Here is a 20895-nt window from a genome sequence, read left to right as displayed (position 1 = left end):
AGGAATTCACAATGTTTTCCATCCTTCCTATCTTTCTTTACTCACCTCCCAGGACCTTTCTTAGGTCTCTGAGCTGGCTCTCTTTTCACATTATTAGATTCTGGGAAGAGCAAGTATCCATACCTGAAGTATGAGATCTATTAATTATAAGCACATTGCCTTTGTACTATAAATGATATATAATGGATCATATGCTGTTTTATATAAACAACAGTGACAAGATATTATGAGTGAGTCTGCCAGTATAAAACAGTCCAAATTTCTACTGAAACACAGCTTCATAACCTTTTTCATCACTGCAGCTTTTGTTAGGTTGCTTCCTGATGCTTCAAGTTTTAGAGTCTCCCACTGTGCTGCAAGCAAGCATTACAATTTCTTCTACAGCCACTTTTAAATTCTGGGCAGCAGATCTGCCATCTGCAGTCCATCTGCTGGGTCTAATACCTAAGAAACAGACTTCAACCATGAAGAGCTAACCCTCACAAATTGTCAGTAATGAAGAGTCCATCATAATCACTTAACAAGTCAAACACCTGTGTGAGCAAGACAATGAGGGAATGACTTTTGCAGAAGGATGGATATAGTATTAGATGGAGCGTTACTTGGGGTCTGGATGGGAATATTTGTTTATAATGAAAAGGGCAGTCATTGTGGCACATTTCCTTGCAGCAAATAATCAACCCTGCAAGTCATAGAGAAACACATCCTATTTAGCAGCAGTTTTCCTAAAAAACCGAGGGTGATACTTAAAACATGGAGTTTTTTTTATGGGCTTGTCCATGACCATGCCATAAATATATGCAGAATCACACAGGTCCTACTTAGATGAATGTCCCCAGTTATTTATAACTTGAACTGGAGGGATGGTGCAGCACAGCTGCTGTTGCACCATCTATCCCTGATGACCATCACACACTTAAAACATTGTGGGATTTTTTTAAAGTAACCTGCTGTGTCTACTCTGCATATTTTCCTTTGCTTTCACTGCTTGAGAGCGCACATGGTCACAACACTTCATTGCTCTGCCAGGGAGGGCTCCATTATTTTCAGGATGCTGCAAAGAGAGGGAATGAGCTGAGATCATGGGATACAATGTCTTTACTATAAATCCCAAAGACCAGTGTTAAGAGCTGCTGTACCTCCTGTTTCTGCCGCAGAACTGGAATCCTGTGTTAATAAAACTAGAAGCATGTTTATTTAAGACCATGCTATGTGCCATAGAGTGTGCTTTCATGGAGTACTACTTCTAGATGGCCATGGCAAAGTGTTTCCAGAGCCTGTGGAAGTTCCTGCAAAAGCTCCAGGTGAAATGTTACTCTAGATACCTTGCTAGAAGCTCAGATACCTTGAGGATTGTACAAAAGGAAGAAGAAATTAATTGGAATTAAAAAAAATAAAAAATGAAGGTAACCAGACAAAATTGTACAGAAGAGCTGCTTATTTTGTGGAAGGAAAGTAAGATACACAGAAAATGAGAATAAGACTTTGGATGTTAGCAGATTGTAGCTTGTGCCCTGGGGATGAGGTTTGTGAGCCTGATGCAGAAAATGATGTGAAGTCATAGAAGGGTGATAACAAGAAGAATGACCTACAGTGAACTTCTGGCTTAGGAAGTGAGACTAAAATGGAGCTTCTTGAAGAAATAGAAAGTGCTATGCCCTTGGGAAAAGATCAAAATGTTTAGCAGTTGAAGCAGTAATATTACAGAGTTGACATCAAGAAAAGAAAGAGTTTCCCTCCCCTTCCCCTGTTAGGGCTTTTCCTTTTATTTGTTGCAAATTTTGTTTGTTACGGGTTTTTTTAATTTAAATTGAAAAAGATGGACACATTATATTTATTGTATTAAAATATCTGCATAATATATATAAAATATACACACACTTAAAAACCTAAATTTTACCATAGACTAGAAGATTTGTGGATTTGCTGAGAAAAAATTATAGTTTGGTTACTTTCAAAGGAGAGTGGTAGTGAAAATGGATATAAGGCCAATGGCAGTGAGGAGATGCTAAAGCCATCCATGTCCCTAATTCTTAACAGACCTGATGGAAATAAAGTCTTTGTACCAGTTTCCATGCAAGAGTTCAGCAGGACACCAAGTATGGTTCCTTAAGAAACATGCTATGGATTCATCAACACGTTGCTAAAACCAAGATGTTTTGGATAGATTTTTAAATTATTATTTAGGTTTCCAAACAGATTTGGAAACTTAAAGAAATTCTCAGAGGAAGATCTATGAATCTGGGAAAATTAGAAATTTAAAGAATGCTTTCATTTTTCTTCTCTGTCTCTGCAAGTTTATTGTTGAAAACAAGTTGATTTCAACTGGATGTCAATTTTGAAAATAGTTGCCAGCTGGGTAGCATTTCAGCAGCAGTGGAGACACCAGTCAAGCTTATATATCCATATAAGCCTATATTAATGTAATTCTAACACATTTGTTAGTCTGTTTTCACATGAATACCTTTAGGCATTTTTTTTAAGTAGTGGTCAGCCCTTACAAAGAGAATTCAGTCCTAGTGGCAGTGGTTTTCCTTTTCTTGGTTGTCTTTCACTCTGTGAGAGTGGACAGAGGTCCTCAGAGTCTGTGGTTTATACACTGAGAGTGACTGATCTAACATAAAATGAATCAGATTTGTGTAGTGTGTCCCAACAAATTCTTTTATTACCCTTTTCTAATGATCACAGATCAGTCTTCAGCCTTGTGATATGTAACAGTAGTCAAATTTATGAAATTTTACATGAAACTGGTAAATTGAATGACATGAATTGCTGGAGTTTGCACTGCATATATTTTGGGTAGTCAAAGGTGATGAAAGTAGAATAAAAAAAGTTCTACTCTTAGTTGCTGGCTTCAACTCAGCATATTTGTGTGTACTTGGCAAAGAAGTTGATTTATTAATGATATTAGGATGGGTTAGTCAACATAGTTGTTATCCTATTTCCAGTAGTATCATTGTAGTTATGAGCCTGTCACTGCTTTAGTTGTTAGCCTCCCATCTAAAGATCTTAAATGTGGATAAAAGATGTAGTTTAGACTGGAAATTGGCACACAAAGATGTATGTCCTCTTTTTAAGAGCCTGATCATGTTTCTGGGCCTCCCTGCTCACTCGTGACCTTGATTTTTTTTTTTCTTTTCATATTGTTAGTCTGTGCTAGTTCTGAGTATGTGGTCTTGTCACCTGCTGAAAACAGAAAGTTGGCTACCAATTCAAATTATCTGGTCTCTGGAAAATACAAAACTATGGTCTTCTTTTTGTTTTTGTTGAGCATGTGTGAATGATGCCAACATCATATATAGGAAGATTTATTTTTCTACCTCTGTTGTTCTGTCTCCTTTTACCTCCAGAGGACCTCCAAATCAAGGCAAAGTTGTCAAATTTCACATGGGATTGAATGAAAACAATATATCCTTCACTACTACTTAAGCAAGGTGACTGAATTTCAGGTTCATTAAATAAGTTGTACAGATGCCTGTCCAGGGTACTCCACTGGCAAGTCTTCACCAAGCTGAGCTGAATGAAAACCAATAATGTTGCAATATAGAGAGGAAGTGTTCATATAGAAGACCAGAGCATTCATTCTCCTGAAACTTGTTTTTAAGGTAGGGTTTAAAAACAGAGCCTTTAGAAATCATAAAAGAATTGTCTTTAGCTTCAATATAGCATTCATCAGAATTTGTTGTTTTGGTATCTTTTTTGTTGTTTTTGTTAGTGCCTCTATATTATAAGTTGCTTTTGGTTCAGAGTGGTGGTTTTTACTCTTTTGTCTTTTATCTTTTATACTTTTTAAAGCTAATTTGAGAGTAACCGCTCCTTCCCTTTTCTGCTTTCAAGCATTCTCTAAAGAGAATGTCACCCTGTAACATGACTACAGTATGAACTTGCAGTCCAGATTCATTAAGCCTCTGAAAGAGTGTGCCAGAATATAGGGTTAAAGGTCTGAGTCTTTGCAGCTGGAAGGTATGGATTTTTTTATTTTTTTTAATTTTTTTATTTTTTTACTTTGGGAATAAGTGGAGGAAAGTAACTACAGGAAATTTTAAAGAGTAAAGTCTATATAGATGGTTTGGACTGAAGAATAATGAAGCACGCTTAACAAATTTGGTCTCTTTTTTATGGCTGGAGGTTGGAACTCCATGTGCAAGGTAATTCACAGTATTTATGTTTTCAGATTTTGATCAAGTTTTCTCTTAAGAACAATACTATTCATAGAAATTTTTCAAGTGTAAAAGATACACACAAAAATAATCCCATTTTTGTAGAATGGGTGGATGGTCAAACAGAGTCTTCTGGGTTACCTTTCCTGAAGGCACTAGTAGGATGCTATAATTTTTTATGTCCCCTACTTATCTCTGGCACTATTCCTGATGTAAAATCTGTAACATTCCCAGGGGCTGAACAATCCTCAGGTACAGAACTTCCTAAACTACCCAACAAAATGAACAGAAAAAATCAACAGCTCCTGCAGTACACTTGACACAAAGAGAAGTCAAGGTAAAGTCTTGTCATTCAGAGCTCCAACCTGAAGAGTGGGAAGAAAACAGAGCATTGTTATTCACAAAATTAGTTAGCACCATTTTTGTCAGCAAAGTAGTTATTAATGCAAATATTTAATCTACCAACTCTGATTATGCAAATTAATTCCCCAGAGAAGGAGTCATAGTTGCTGTTTTAGGCTTTCTGTTGCAAGCATTATGTTAGTCACAACTGATTTTGAAGATTTCAGTGTCAGCTTGTGAAATGTAAAGACTTTTTATAGGAAAGAGAAGGCCTTATCTCCATACAAACATGGCACTGATTTCACTAAATCAGCTCTCCTGGCTACAACATAGCAGAAAATAGGACATCAGCTTTACTTCCTGTCACAGGATAATTGAACCCCATCTCCAGGCAGGCCCAAAGATGTACAAAGGAAAGATGATAATCATTATTTCATCTAGGATAGAAACGTATTGGATTTTCTACCTTTCTAAGCTTTGTGTGTCTGAGTATGTGTATGATATGATCTCTGACTCAATTTGTTTACCTTCCAGCTCTGCTCCCATAACATCTGGTACATTTAATACAGAGATCCCTTCATGCCAATGGACTGTACAGTAGGATATAAATATTAACCAGACTAGTAAAATGTATTTTCCACTCCTGTTCTCAGTAATGAAGTTGAATTAAAAAAGACAGCCTTAAGTGACATATCCTTTCTAACCTACTGCTGTTCTACTTTGTATTCATAAGTCTTCTGCAATTGCACCTGCTCTGATTCAGTATTGTGTCAAGAAAGCAATATTAACCAACTGCTTCTTTTCTCTGCATATTAAGTAGAGTTAAAAGAACAATACCATGGTAATGAGATAAGGAATTCCTGCTCTGGGAACTGGCAACATATTTATAAGGTGGTGGGCAGAAATAACTGTTTCTGAAAATACAGTACTTATCTATTGTAACTCCAGTGTTCTGTTTGTGCTACAAGATTTGGTAGATATAAAAGTCTGGAGCTTCAGTGGTTTCAAACAAAACATGTCCATTTTAGGCCAGCACAGACACATGGATTAGAATATGCATTATTGTTAAGTCAATAATAAAAATCCCTTCCACTTTGTAGAGGATTATTGCAGGTATTAAGGAAACTCAAGGCTTGGTGGAGTCTGTCATCGGGACCATTTGTCTTTGTTAGCAACTTTCACTAGCTATGCTATTCTCAGCTAGGGCTGTTCCTCAGCTTAATCACCACATTGCTTGGACTGAGTTGCAACAAAGCTATCAAACCTGAGGAGATGCTAGACTATCTGTTCTGCTTTAAGCACAGAGGTATCTTCTACTGTGATTCCAAAGCCTGATGGTTTTATATGCTTTGTATGCTGTCCTGTTATACCTGGCATGGAAGGCAACAAACAGGAAGAGGACTGGAAAACCATGGTGGCCCTTCCTTTTTTTTTTGTGTCTTCTGCCTTTTGGCCTTGACCCCCAAAATGCAGTAGATTATCAGAAAGGAAAAATAAATATATTTTCTCTGATGGGCCTCTCATGTATTTAAAATTGTCTTTCCAAGGAAGACCCTTTCATTGCTTGTTTGAATGTATCTTATGTCAAGAATCAATTTTTGGCATGTGTAGGGTACTCATTTAAAGGACAGACCAGTTCATAGTGTACAGTTATTTATGGCTATTTTATTTTTTCTTTAATGAGATACACAGACAAGACAAAAAAAAAAACCTTTGGGGAAAGCAGCTCTTTCAAAACCTGGAAGAATCTGAAATATCTTTCCTATTTATATGAACCAGGATATTACATCCAAATTTCCAAAACAGTGGAATCACCTATTGTTTAAAAGAAACTTCTTATCCTTTGAACTTTCTGACCTCCAAAAGGCAGACAAGTCTTGACCAGCAGAATCTCAGCTTCTCTTTTTTCAATTTCCAGACACCACAAAGAATGTCTCACACTGTTTCAGCCTCTGTTTTTCTCTCTTATACTAGCAGACTTAACCTGTTTTAATAAGGCCATAAGGATGGCAAAAATTTATTTCAAATAGGTAATTTCTATTTCCTTATGCAGATTCAGTTTCTTGATGACTGCTTTTTAACACTGATTCTAATTTTTAGGCAAATAATCTCTAAAAAGTAAATGAGTTTCAATTACAGACTTTTAAATAAAGCACTGAATATATTGGGTAAACTCTCAGCACATGCTTCTGAATAATTTTCCCCTAGCCTTCTTTCTGTACTTGCAACTTATTTTATTTTTATTACAGAATGTAAATATTTCTACTTCACCTGAAATGGAAAATAGCTAAACTTTTTCTGATGCTATAAAATAAGTCACAATCAATCTCATTAATTGTTTCATTCAAGCCCTTAAACTACTCAGATATTACTTCTACTTTATTGCATTATTGTTTTTGTAGAATTAGAACCATCAATGTCACTTTAAAATTATAAGATTTAAATATAATTCCAATAGTATTTCTGAATAAAAACTTACATTTTTTCTGTTTGGTGAGGACCAGTCAGACACCTGGACTTTTAAAAAATGATATTTTATACTTCTCTAGAAACATTAATCCAGAATTATCTTGAAGGACCTTTTAAGGTAAATTGTTGCCTTATGCATAATTCTGTGCATAAATCAGGGAAGAGGATTATAACACTCATCATTCACTTTGAGAAATAATTGGGAAACTTCAGTGATTTCCACAGTATTGCACATGATCAGATTTGGTGTAATAATGAAAAAAAAAAAAAGCCCTTCCACAAAGTTATGAGAATTTTAATGAATTCAGGTAGATAATATGAGAATATTTTTTCAGTACTACGATGTCCTTAGCCTCACACCCTGATAGCAGTTCAGCTCTGACCTGGTAATGAATCCACACCAAAGCCTTTCATCCCAGCATGCCAAGCTCTTGGGAGTTCTGAAGGACTTTGCTGCAGACCCACCTTAAATAGCAACTCAGGGGAAGGATCCTGACTATAGTGGCCTGGATTTCACATCTAACCAATGACCCAAGCTAACCTCAGTTAGCTTGTGAAGTCTTGCAAGATCACAGCCCGAGATAAAGGATTAAGAAAACAGGAGAGGTAAGTTGAAAAAGGTAGCTTGTTCTCTTGGGGTCAGCCTCAGTATAAAAGGTTAACTCTCCTGGTCTGCCTGTAGTATTGATAACCTTGAAAGAAATGCTGATGGAATAAAACTACTGTGTGAAGACATCTTTTGTGTTACCCTGCACCTGGGCTGTATTTAAGACTAATTCCAGCCTAGCAGAAGTTATTCTGAAGATTTCTTATGAACTGTACTGGCTGGCTGCCACCCACTGTGGTTATTGAGCTGAGCTGTGCCATTTGTTTCTTTATCTCGGGCTGCATGTGCTCGAGCTTTCCCTGAGCTATTGTCAGTTTGCCTACATTAATATATCGCAGCCTCAAGACCACTAATACACAACACCATGATATAAGTTTTTGTCTTGTTGAATACTTCATAATTCACCAGTGCTTGTGTCTAGCTAGTGAATTTCAAAGACAATACATCATGTTGTGCTTTCAAAGACTGAATCCTTCCTTTGGGGTTATAAGCAAATACTACTCTTATGTCACACAGACACTGAAATATCTCTTGAGTTCAGGCCTCGTTCATCTCCCTCAGTGTTATCTCTGTGCAGCCCTGTGCATAAAAAAAAAAGTGGTGTAATTGCACTTGATGCTTACTGCTTGTGAAAGGGCATTCAGGCTTCAGATGGAAAGGTCTTCGTGCAGAAAATCTGCAGGCTCAGACAGGGGACAGGCATCTTGCCTCCAGGCAGAAAGGCTGCAGGGTTTCTTTCTGCCCAGGTCTCCTGCCATCCAGTAGGTGCTGCTAAATGGTGAGTGGTTAGAAGCCAGGGGATGATTTCTAACATTTGAAAAAAAAATAAATCTTTGTGTTGGCTATTTTAATTTCTGAAGTTAATTCTCCTTTGGATTATGTTTTCAAAGGGTTATTTTCTGGTCACTAGATTGAAAGGGCATTTGCTGACTCACATGGCTATTCTAATTTTCTCTTCTAACCCTCACATGATGCTACCTTGTCATGTTCAAAGGCAAAGAATGGCTGTCAGAAAAAAGCAGTAACTTCAAGAAACTGTAACCTCAAAGACAAATTCCTGCTGACAGGCATAACTTAGTACCATGATCAGGACAAGCGACTCCCTCAGATGAAATAAAAGCCACAGAAATAAAGCTTTTTTTTCTTGCTGTCAGTACAATGCCAACAGCACCAGCCTTTCCAGAGCATTGCTCTGCAAAAACATGAAAGGAGAAATCAAATATCTGTATTGAAATTCTTATAATTATAATAATTGTATTGATTATGGATGCTTTTACAATATATTTAGTTATTTATATTTTATACAGTACTTTTTAAAGTACATGGGAGGCAACTAAGACTGAGCAGCTCCAGCTGGAGCTTTGCTGCAGTCCAGATGACCTGACAGAGAGATACATGGTTGGATGAATGGGTAGTAGTGAGCATTTCTGAAGGGCTTGGGAATTATATGGTCTCATTACTGGAGACACAACTGATTTTTAACACTTTTGTGAGGAAAATTTATCTACTTCAAGGTAACACATAATCTGTGCTAATTAAACAATATCAGGTCTCCAGATCTGCAGGCAATTGACTACAGCAGTTCTGCTGATCTTGCTGTTTGGAGGGAAGATAATAATTTATCCATTAACTGGTACCTGGGAATGACATTGAAACTTTAGAAAACATTTTCATTTTGTCTTCTTTTTTTTTTCCCTGCCACTAAGTAAAAATGCAGTTTCCAACACTAATAAAAAAAGGCTGGTAGAGATACATCTGTGGCAGACATCCCAGAAATCAGCAACCGAATAAAAGATTAAAGGTGCTTATTTGGTTTAGAGACATCCCAGATGATGGAAGCAAAAAAGCCTGGGACCTAGTTTTGACAGATGCTAAGTGCATTTCAGCTTTCAGTGAGGGCCAAAGGAGTCAGAGAAGCTGAGCCCCAATGGTCTTGATATCTAGCAATTTTGGACATTGGTCCATGTTTAAAGGATTATTATAGGCTTTGCCATCCCATTCCACCACCTTTTCCCATCCCATTTTTAAGCTTCAATTTTCTAGCCTGGCTCATTCAAAAAGCTAGTCCTAGCAGCAAGAAGAAATGGAAATTTTGTTAGCTCTGAGCAGTGTCACCAGGAATTTTATTGAGGGGAGTGTGTTAACCCTTGAATGAGCAAGAACTTGTCATTTGTTTTGCAGCCAAGGTCACCTATCCTGAGCAACTCCTCTGAGTCATGGTGCCCTCTTTAAAAGTGTGGGTTGCTAGAAGGATAATAATAAATTGATCATAAATAGAAAGAACAAATACTGCCTTGAGAATAAAATGACACCACCCTCTCTCAAGTTCTGTAAATACCTTACATGGTCTATGAGCTACTCAAATAGGATGTTAAAGCAGAAATACCTAAGTAGTACAAAGAAAGTTTAATGGCTTTCTGTGGAAATTTAGTTTCGTATTTCTTCATTTTCTCTCTTATAAAATACCACTGCAAGAACAGAGAGGATGGTTTACATTTATAGAAGGTGCCAAAGGCAGAGAAGAAATATGGTGCTCAGTACAGTAGAGGAAAAGAAGACAAAGCAAGAAAAATAGACTCTATTGCTCCAGCTATAAGATACTATGTATTTCAATTCAAGCCTCTGTCGTCTCATGTGCTGAATTCTCCCTGATGGGCTGTTCTGTAATCTTCCTCTCCCTAAAAGCCATTTTTCTTATCGATACATCACTTCAGAATGAAGGCAGCAAAGATTTTAGCTAAAGTTGTAGTTGCATGAAAACGTAAATCTGCCTTTGCAGATCCCAGCACTACGTGACAAACACTGTGGTCCTGTGGCACAGAGCCCCTCTTCTTGTTCAAGTGCACTTAAAAATCTTTGGCAGGTGAACCTGGAGGCTTTGTGACTGATTGGCTTTGTTTGTGTCACTCCTGTCTCTCACCAGACTGGTACCATCTTCTCTCTTCCAAAATCCAGTGTGAAGGTCACATAAGATGTACATTGTATGAACTGGATTATTTGGCAGAATTTGGCAATTAGGAATGCCACTTAGGCAGCTGTGTTTAAACAAGACTAAACATGTGTAGTGCTTTGTTAGCACAATGATCTGACACATTGCCATGCAGAAAGGAGAAAAAACATGGTACATTCACAGTGGCCTCTGCTTCTTGCGCTGGCTTATCAAAGCTTTCTTACTCTCTGTGCAGGACTGCTAGCCCTCTAAGTTGTTTGTCTTTTGGTGAATGATTTTTCTTTTGCAGTGCACACTTTCAATGTCACACATGAGAGACATGAGCTCAACTGTCAGCTTCTTCTGCAATGTAATTGATTTAAAAGACAACAAAACCATGCTCATCGGTTAGGCCTGATACATAGATATGTTTAAATGATATTTAGTGAAACATAAATTTAACAGCAAAACGGGTTTAATATGACATGAAAAATGTTCTGATTATAGTTCAGGAATTTAATCAAGTAGATAAACTTAGATTTTAATTCCCTTTTTTCCATTTTTTTACTTGACATAAGCTATTAATAAATGCCACTATATGCTGGGGACTTCTCATAACAGTGCTGCAAATTTCTGTCCTTTGCTTACTAATGTGTGGGCATTCATTTTTAGTCCAATATTAATTTAATCAGTGTTATATTTGTCAATAATGCATATTTAACAATGCTAATAAAGATGTATCAGTGTGATTACAAGAAAGCAGAGTCATAAAAGAGCCATAACTCATGGCTTCCAAATAAGAGTTATGACAGGAAACAAGAAGCAAGGTCTGAACATGTTGGTTTGTAGTTGGAGGTGATATACTGCCTTACACACTTGTGAGGAGTAGTGCCTAAACTTGATAGCAGGTTATTAAAATTAATAGCCCTCTATGAGTTGGCTTTTGACTCTTGTCCGTTGGTTCTTTGGGAAAACAAGGAATGAAGCTGACTCTCAGCTACATATTCTAACCTCTTTCATTCTAACATCTACCCAGACTGATGCCACGCAGGGCAATTGTAGAGTCAGCTTATGAGATCAGTGCCAGTTACCCAGGAATTCAGAGGACTTTTCAAAGCATCTGCCAAAAGTGCTCCTGGAGGTCATTTAACCTGTTAGTTGTGCTTTAATTTCCTAATCATATGTAAGTCTGTGCCTGTTGCTTCACTGTGTGATGCAGTCCATAGCATGAGAATTTTTCTGTGGCAGAAGCATGTTAAATCATTTCCTTTCAAATTTGTGAGATGTGAAAAAAACAACCTGAACTTCTCACTTTTGATTTTATACAGGCCAAAGGCTCGTTTTATGGAGTGGTAGCAGCTTTTCCTTTGCTGAATAATTTATCTTCTGGAATCTGAATTTTATTTTCCAGTTACATTTAGAGAAGTACATCCTAGGAACCTGCTTCATAATTTGATGTTTCATTTTTTAGTTTAATCTGACTTTACCACATAAAGATTTTATTTCATACCTTTTTGCTCTTCACTCCAAAAGTCATTATATGAAGATTATTTTATCTTTACTTATGCCTGTTTCTTTAATATGCATTTAAAACATTAGTGAAGAAAAAAGGCAATCACTAGCCCAAAAAATCAAATCAACCTTTCATCTTGAAAGCTGTTATTTTTTTCATGATTTCAGCATAAAACTCATAACTGATTAATAAATGTTTCAAGATAATTCTCCAGAAAGCTCAAATTCTGGATGGACTACAAAAAAATTACAAATTAAGACTAAGTGAAAGCTTATTTTAGTTTTGTACGTGTTTCTCAAAGTTCTAGAGTTAAGTAATTAATAATGGTTAACTAGTATGCAGTCTAATCCTGACTACATCATTGTTTTGCATCTTTATTATATTTTAATACTCTGCAAAGCTTCCTTCTTGATGGTCTGTGTGCTCTTCTCACACTTGACTAGTTAAGAAATTTGAATACATGAAAGGGTAAGGTTTTTGTAGTTAGTGCCATAAATATTTTTAAATCTTCAAAGGTAACTTTTGTAGTCTGTCTGAAAACTAGACACCACTTTTTAAAGAGTGCTTTAGTTCCTCAATTCAGCACTTTGTGCTGGGATAGAAGTGTATTAATTGTTCTTTTTCCTCACCTCCTGCAACATAATGGGGAGAACACTATCTGTGCCTATGCATGTGTGGTGTCAACAAGTGAATTAGTATTTTCAATTTTTTATTAGTTCCATGTGAAGATAAGGGAACTTCAAATCTTATGTTATTGCTTGTAAAGCTCAGTTGAAAATTTACATTTTCCTAAGGAAACTGTAGTGGTTTCATAATATTTAATATTAGGGAAAAAAATTAAGTATTTTTCACTGAATTTTGGCCTCCAGACATGACTAGGTGCACTGAAATCTTGAATTACTTGCCAAGCCAAAAGTGGGTGTGAATTTGCCAAGCAGATGAGGGTGGTGAGATGCAGGAACAGGTTTCCCAGAGAAGTTGTGGATGCTCCATCCCTGGAACTGTTCAAGGCCAGGCTGAATGGGGCTCTGAGAAACCTTGTCTAGAGAAAGGTGTCTGTGTCCACAGCAGGGGCTTGGAACTGGATGATCCTCACAGTCTCTTCCAGCTTCCATGCTATGATTCTATGAGTGTTACTTGAAAGATTATTCTAACTGGTTCTCTGTAACACTCAAGTGTTATTAAATAAACTCCAACAAAGAACAAATGCAATTTTATTCTATTCACTTTTCTTTGTGTTTTGGAAATAAAATACAGAAAATTAGTCATGGAAATGAGATAACCTGCAGAAAATCATATCATGGTATGGCGAGTGGGAGGTATCCAGCAGACCTTCACTGACATGCTGGTTTTTGGGAATAAGAAATACTGTTTTTTAAATCAAGGAAGCTAAATAGGACTTGTTGAAGAGAGTAGTCATCTTATGCCCCCATCAAAGAGCATAATGTAGACTGTCACTGCTCCAAGTTATATGCATCAGGATCCCAGCTCAGGACTAGATGCAGGAAGTTCATCTCCAGCAGTTGACTGTTGCCTAAAGTTTGCTGTGTTCTGTCCTTATGTGTTTTCTATCTGTAATCTTGTAAGATTTCTATCTGTACATGTAAGATAATGGAGGAAGTGCTGGTGAAGACTAAAGCAGCAAGTTCCATTAGATGTACATTGTCTCTGTCCAGGTAACACCCTGAATTTGAAAAGAATTCAATTATATTTTGACACAGAACTATGCAAAAATACTAAACAAAGATAGCAGTTTCCTTTAATATACTCTTTTAATCTGCATATTTGTGCTTTAACTTGTTTCATTAATTTGTGTTCAGATATGGAGAAATTAAAGATTATCTGCATTGAAAGTTGTATCCTGATTTCTGCTGTAAACATTTACAGTGCATTAATCCAGTTATTTATCCAAAAAATAAAGTAACTGAAGTAACTGATGATAAACTAGATTTCATTATGACAATGCAATGGAATTTTCCATTGAAAAATGTTGAATGATTAAAAAGACACCCAAAACTGGGTATGAAAGTGAGCTGTTAAAACATTATCCTGAAATCTCCTTTTACTTTTCATCCCAGTAATTTACAGAATCATTAAGTGTTATAGATTTTAAGAAGGAATTATAACCATTGAGCACACAAGATGTCAATGATTTTAAAAACAGTATTTTTTTTTTCTAGAACTCTTGTATGTGCTAAAAGTCAGAATAAGGTTTCTGGGTCCTATCAGAAAAGAAGATGCAGATTTTTGGAGTGAATGTGGCTCTTTGGCTACATTATGCTCATGCAAAGTAAGCTGGAGTCTCTAAAACTATAAGCATGGATGTAATATTATGAACCCATAAAACCTGAAACCTGAGGCTCAGCTTTAGATTGCTTGATGTGCTTCAGACATTCCTGCTTAATTATTTTGGAAGAACACATCAAAATTTCTGCTCCTTACCAACCAAAATGCCTCAAACCTTTGAACAAATTATTCCCCTATGTATTGAAATCTGCCAATACTGCTTTTTCTGTCCTGCAGAAAATAAATTTTAGGAGACAAATATGACATTGTTATGAACAGATTGGAAGGTAGCCTGCTGTCTTTATACAACCTGTTCTCAGTCTGCAAAATCATGGGTACGTTTGTAGTCAGGCAGTGCACTGGCATTCACTTTGAATCATTTATTAGGGTCAGAATTGAACCTCTCTGTTCACCTCCCACAAAAATACTTTGATAGAGAAGGCAAAATGGTGAAGATTCTGTTCCTACATTCTGTTCCATAATTCTGTGTGCATTTCCACTGCTGCCCATTACAGTGGCGCAGGAATGCTGCTGTCTGGTGTCACCTTGAACAAATATTCTGTGTCATTCCTATGCTGCCTGTCTTATGCCAGAGATGGATGCTTCTCTGCTCATAATAAATTGTGAGTCAGGGAAGAAAAAGTGGTGTGGTTAGGTACATGTTGGCTGGTGTGCAGTTAAGTTAGCCAACAGATTACTGTTGTTTAAATAGCTATAAATGTTGCCCGTGACTCAATCAGGGCTCACCTCTTTCTTCAAAGCTAAACCAGGTATCCCATACATTTTTCTTGCAGCTGCTAACAGCATACAACACAAGTTGACTGCTGCAAAATTCTCAGGAATGTGAAATCCAAAGCATCAGTTCAAAAGCCACATGCATTTTTAATCTCTGTGCAGTATCACTTTTAATAATTTGAATAGTTAAATTCAAAGTAAGCTTCAGCAAGGTTTCTTACCGCAGATTATAGCATGAACATTTTTAATTTTATATTAACTTGAATCCTACCAATGCAAAAAAAAAAAAAGTGAGGATGAACTGGCTTTTACTTTATTGAAGTTTAAAACTTCTCTCAGAAGAGAATTCTCGCAGAGAATTAAGCCTGGATGAGTTCACTTGTATAGGAAACTTTTTATAATCTCTATTTTAAGCATCAGGCCTAGGTGTTCTGAATCACCTTCTCTGGAGACTGCTTTCCTCTTTCCCCTGATACAGAAAAGTTAGATTTCCACTATGCCTGAGGTATCTGTCTTCTTTTGGATATTTGGTTCAGTGAAGGCCACACAGTACTAAAAATTAGGCTTCCATTGGAAAATTTTGTAAACTTTCAATAAAAGAGAATTGTTAACAACATATTAGTGATAATATTTAAGTCAAGTCATAAATGGACTTGCAAAACTTTGTGGGAATGTAAATACATTTTTGATATTTCATAAAGACAAATGGCTGATGCTGATGTTTTACTCTTTTATTTGATTTAATCAGTGAAAATAGATTTAAGAATATTTAGGTAGGAAAATTATTCTGGATTTAATAACTAACGTATCAGTGTAATGTTATTTTTTGCTCCCTGCTGAATCTAGTTCACAGATATAGGGCTGGCAAACATTAATAGTACCATCATTGCCTGTTAACATAGCTCATTAACATGTTATAGTAGTCATTAACTTTGCAAGGAAATATTGATTCCTATGGAAACAAAGTCTTCAAGTTAAAAATAAATAAATGAAGAAATGTCTCCAGGAACAATCTGTGCACTGCATATGCATTTAATTCTTATAATCATTGTACTTTTATGCTGTTCACAAGACTGCTTGCTCATAGACATGTTCTAATGGCATAATGAAAATGCATTGTATTCCACTCTCATTTGATATTTGTTGCTTTTATAATCGTAATGCCATTATACAAGGAAAAAAATTTCCCTGCAATCAGAATCTTCTTGTAGTAAGATGGGGAAGTGATTTTTGTTTATCTGTGGCATACCTGTAAGTCCTGGGTATAATCCTTCCATTTTTGAGACCTGAAGAACAGGCTTATATTTTGGTGTAAATAAAATCACATAGTTTTGTTCTGTAACTACATTGAGTTAGTATACAAATCAAGTACGTTGTGGCTAGGCTTTCTTTTCACTATTCAGGTGAACATGACCTGTTGATTGTTGACAACGTGGGTATTTTCAGGCTCTCCTCAGGGCTTTCTTTAACTGTGAATACAAAAGAAGTTTCTGCAGACTTGGAGCCTGGCTGTTATTCTCCTTCAACAGCAAGATCTGCCTGACTTCTCTCTTCTGGTTCTATTAACATTCATTAGTGATGATGAATTCCTATGATCTGAAATGTTGCCGAAGTTTAACTCTGACCTGTTTGAGCTCTCATTTTCTTACCATGTGGTTATGATTTGGGGGCATTGAAGCCAGTAAAATTTTCTTTTTAATTTCTATTAATAATTTTTATTTTCTGGAAACCCTTAAGTCTGTTATCTTTATGTGTGTTTGTAGATTTTCCAGGTAAAGTAAGCTGCTACTCAGGTGCCTTTCTAGCTGTCTGATGACTTCAGATATCATTTTTCCTCATTGCCTTTAATACATGTTTTTATAAATTATAGATTGTTAGAAATTCCTCTGAAAGCTTAAATTTCACTTGTATGTGAAGGTAAAACTAATCTCATGGTTGGTCCAAAATATGGTCTAAAATGCAGCAGTAATTTACTCAAGCTGATATGGCCTACCTGGAATGGTCCAAAAACTTTGATTTGCTCACACCATCCTGAATGTTTCTTGTGATTTATGACATGGTCTTTGTTGTTCTGTCAATGACTTGTTATCCTTGGTATTCACAATTCCCTTAATCTTTGTTTCAATTAGATTCTGTTCCAACAAATGATTTATAAAAAATATTAAACAGCTAGGCACCAACAATTTTGCTCTGTGGCAATGTCCTTGGAAATACAGCCACAGCCTGGTGCTTTCCAATGAGATCAACAAGACCTATCCTTGGCCGGTTTTAATTCTTTTAATGTATGCAATGCTGATTTTGTGTCCTTGTTTATTAATTAGGATATTGTGCAGTGTGCACGTAGTTGTGCTTTACAGGAATCTAAATGTATTGTATAACACTATTAACCTTTATCAATCAAAAATGTAATCTCATAAAAATATTGAACTATATTTAGATCTATTATCTCTAAGAGCATTTAGATTAGTACTTCAATGTATTGCTGTCCTTTAATTCAGTCCCCTATCAGCTATTCCATTATTTTCATTGGGATCAACAAAGAATAACAAAGTCTGTAATTACTTCAGGTATTGCCCCACTTACCCTTTTTGTGTCTTGGCAGAAGATTATTTTCTTAGCTTGCTCCTCTGAAAATTACCTTTAAGAATTGGAGATGAGTCTTTAGTCTCATTGAAAATCCACAACAGTTCAGTCTTCTCCTACACCAGTCCTCCTCTAGCTATTAGTTGAAAGTTCTCTGGATGTGCTGAGTTAGAACTGCTTTTGAATTAAATGAGTTTAAAATAGCTTCTATTGTAATATCTTGTCTCAGTACTAACAGAATGGGTTCATTATAACCACATAATTTACTTTCTACAAGCAAAGTACATATTAGAAATATTTATGGAAAATCTCTGTGTCTGTGTTATTAACACTTGCCCCTTGCTTATTGAACAATATCCCAATACAATTAAGATACTGATCATTATTAGTGTAATAAAAAGTCTCTTCCTTTGGCATTAATTGTAGTGGTCACAGACTCTTATGACTTTCAACTTTCCTCATTAGTGGTTTGCTTTCCAGTGGCTAATTTATATTCATTGCTATTATAATCCCATTTTCTAAATGACATTTTCCAAGAGATTTGTTTGTTTTCCTGTGCTTCATCTGGGTTATTAATTAATTTCTCCTCTTGTCTTGATCATAGCTTTGGAAATATTGTGGCCTCTAGGGTAATGTTCCAAATCACAATTTCTTTCTTTTTTATCAGAATTATTAATTTTAAATTATTTTCCACAAAAGATCTACCTTATGTTTGTTCCATTTCTTTCTTAAAAACAGTCTTTGAAAGCCCCAAACACACAGCCTTGATAAGGACTCCACTGCTTCTGCATGCAATGAGTGTAATGATGTCATGTACTCAAGCAACCACTTTTTTACTCCTGGAACCAATTCCTGTTTCTGTCTAGATGATGTAAACTTCATATTTTTTCTTTTTTATTTGGAGGCAATGAGGCAATGCTTTTTGACCCAGGAAAGTGTCACCTGCAGTTTGTGTATTCTGTGGTGGCTGTAATGGTGGCAGTATGACACTTCCCTTCCGATGTGTCCCTGTAATTTAAAAGTCTTTGCAGTCAAGATAGATAGGGAAGGAACTGAAAACAGAATTTTTAGATGAGCAATTTGAGTATCACCCAGTCATTGGTGATTCTGTGTGAATGTTTGATGATACTGATGTCTCCAAAAGTACCTGTTGAACTTTTTGAACAGAGGGTGAGTGGGACTTGAGAGGGACCTGAAGAGGTTAGGAGTCTGTCTTACTCTCTTTTAGTACATACAGATTTAATTTGTTTTAGCTCTTCCCTGTCTCTTAAGAATATTGTGTAAGAGAACTGTATTTCACTCCAAATTTTGGACATTGTGACTAGAACATGCATATTCTTCAATATAATGTTCTGAGAATAACAAGAATACTCTAGAAAAACTTCTGCTTTAGCATAGGCCATGTTTTTGAATTATTTTCTCTCCTTACTCCCTTCAGTCATGTTTCTAGTGAATTTTCTAAATAGTTGCCACAGCCATAAAAAAAATATTTTTTTTTTCAATTAGGTGGGCACAAAAGCAGAATTAAGGTTTAGAAGTCCCATCAAAACTTTCTTCTTCTACCATTTATCATTTTGTAATGAGAAAAGTTTCCTATGTGTTTAAATAAATTGTTCCCCTCTTGTATGAATTTCAGTACAACCCCATCTTCAAACATTTCAGCAGCAGAGCTTGCCACCATAACTGCTTCTTATGGGAAATGTTCTTGTAACCTAATCCTCATATTAGATTAGTGGTTTTTTATTGCACTAGATGTGGAAATTTTCAATGAATAACCAGTCACTGCAAGAGGGTTTTCAGCAGCCATGCTCCAAAGCAGTGCACTGTAAAGGAGAATTATGTGGTTGGATTAGCAATGGCCATACCAAAAGAAGTATTGACCCACTTCCACTAAAAGTCCATCAGTTACTACCGGAAGATGAATCTAGCAATATTGGTAATATTTCCAGCTGAAAATCCTTTTTATCATGAAGCCAATGTGTTATTGTTTGAGAAATTGTAGCTTGGCATTTCTGTTTGCCAGCAACTGGCTGCTGTACTACAAAAGCACAATTATTCATTTCAGTAGAAGTGACTTCTGATAACACCCTACCTCTGAATTCCCCCTTTTCCTCATTGTGTTCTGGCTAAAGAGAAGCAGCTCTTTATCCCTGATTTATTACAAGAAAGAAAAATGTTTTTCATCTGCTTATGATTTTACATTTTATAGTGATTACATATATATATTTATTTCCTTTTACTTTGTTCTACAGCCTGCATGGCTTTGTTCAAATCTAGATTAGGTAAGAGCAGTTTAGGTTTTGCCAGTTTTGTTACTTGCTCCTTAGATATTGCAGGGTTTCAGACCAGAAACACCTGCTGACAGTCACTGTTCCCGCTCAAAGCATGTTGGCAACAAGCCTGAGGATCCTTGTGAATGACTCCCCATTTCAGAATCACTTATAAATTAAAGGCTGTATAGACAGTCTGATTTAGTAAGTATATTAAAGAAAGTTCTTTCCAGAATGTTGCTTTGTCTTTTAATAAACACCAGTTTTATACAAAACAAAAAAAAAGAAAAACAAAAACAAAAACCCCAAACAAAGAAAAAACAAAGGCAGCTCAAATATTTACAATTAAAACAGCAAAAGATGAAACAGAACAAAAAAAAGGATTCTAAAGTCCCTCATTTTAACCCCTTCTGTTTTTCAGTGATCATGTATTTTCTGTGCTCAGAGGCTATGTGTGTGTTCCTCCCCACTTATCCCGTAGGTTTTAAAAGAACCTAGGAAAGAGTAATGTCATATAAATTTGGTTCTTTTCTGTAGGAGAAATATTGAAAGAACAGGTTCTTACTTTGCAGAGCCTTGTAAAAGTATAAAAGAAGTATCTGCTAACAATGATTTTGAAAAGTAGATATGTATATGATTCAAAAATGTTGATTCCAACAATATTGTACTGCAAATCCAGATCATAAATCTTACCTGATTTCTCTTGACTTAAACTATCAGCCTTACTTTCTGACTTTTAAATCTTACTGTGGGAGGTTTTCTTTCTTGTCAGTGAGAAGCTTGGCAACACAGGTTGGAATGTTTGCAGCCTAGTTACATGATGTGTCAGCGTGGCTGATGTATCAATTCCAGACACAGTTGGATCAAACCGTAAATTTATTTGGCAAGTCTAAGACAGAATTTCTACTCACCTACTGCCCCATACCCTCTATTTAAGATTTTCTGTCAAGTATCATTTATGCTTTGAAAACCTTTATGAGAATGGATGAATTCTGTCCAGT

At 36.1% G+C, this 20895-nt stretch overlaps 2 long non-coding RNA genes across 8 annotated transcripts in view; both read left to right on the top strand.

The window, feature by feature from the left end:
- Positions 1-20895, top strand: part of LOC111923470 (uncharacterized) — a 282819-nt gene that overhangs the window by 18640 nt on the left and 243284 nt on the right. For 2 of the 7 annotated variants that reach the window (XR_015276732.1, XR_015276736.1), the window contains exons 4-7: positions 3351-3605; positions 3838-3963; positions 4395-4497; positions 5037-6973. The exons of 2 other annotated variants lie outside the window; for them this stretch is intronic. This is a non-coding gene — a long non-coding RNA (uncharacterized LOC111923470). Of the gene's footprint in view, positions 1-302; positions 1205-3350; positions 3606-3837; positions 3964-4394; positions 4498-5036; positions 6974-7323; positions 8409-20895 lie in introns of those variants that run through there. 3 more of the 7 variants (XR_015276734.1, XR_015276737.1, XR_015276738.1) reach the window with 3 other exon arrangements.
- LOC147655841 (uncharacterized) lies at positions 7442-14551 on the top strand. Its single transcript, XR_015276748.1, has 2 exons — positions 7442-12547; positions 12591-14551. It is a non-coding gene; the product is annotated as an uncharacterized LOC147655841 (long non-coding RNA).

Source organism: Cyanistes caeruleus, chromosome 1 (genome assembly GCF_971803275.1).
Source record: "Cyanistes caeruleus chromosome 1, bCyaCae1.hap1.1, whole genome shotgun sequence".
Classification (NCBI taxonomy): domain Eukaryota; kingdom Metazoa; phylum Chordata; class Aves; order Passeriformes; family Paridae; genus Cyanistes; species Cyanistes caeruleus.
This window is presented reverse-complemented; position numbering and strand designations above follow the sequence as displayed.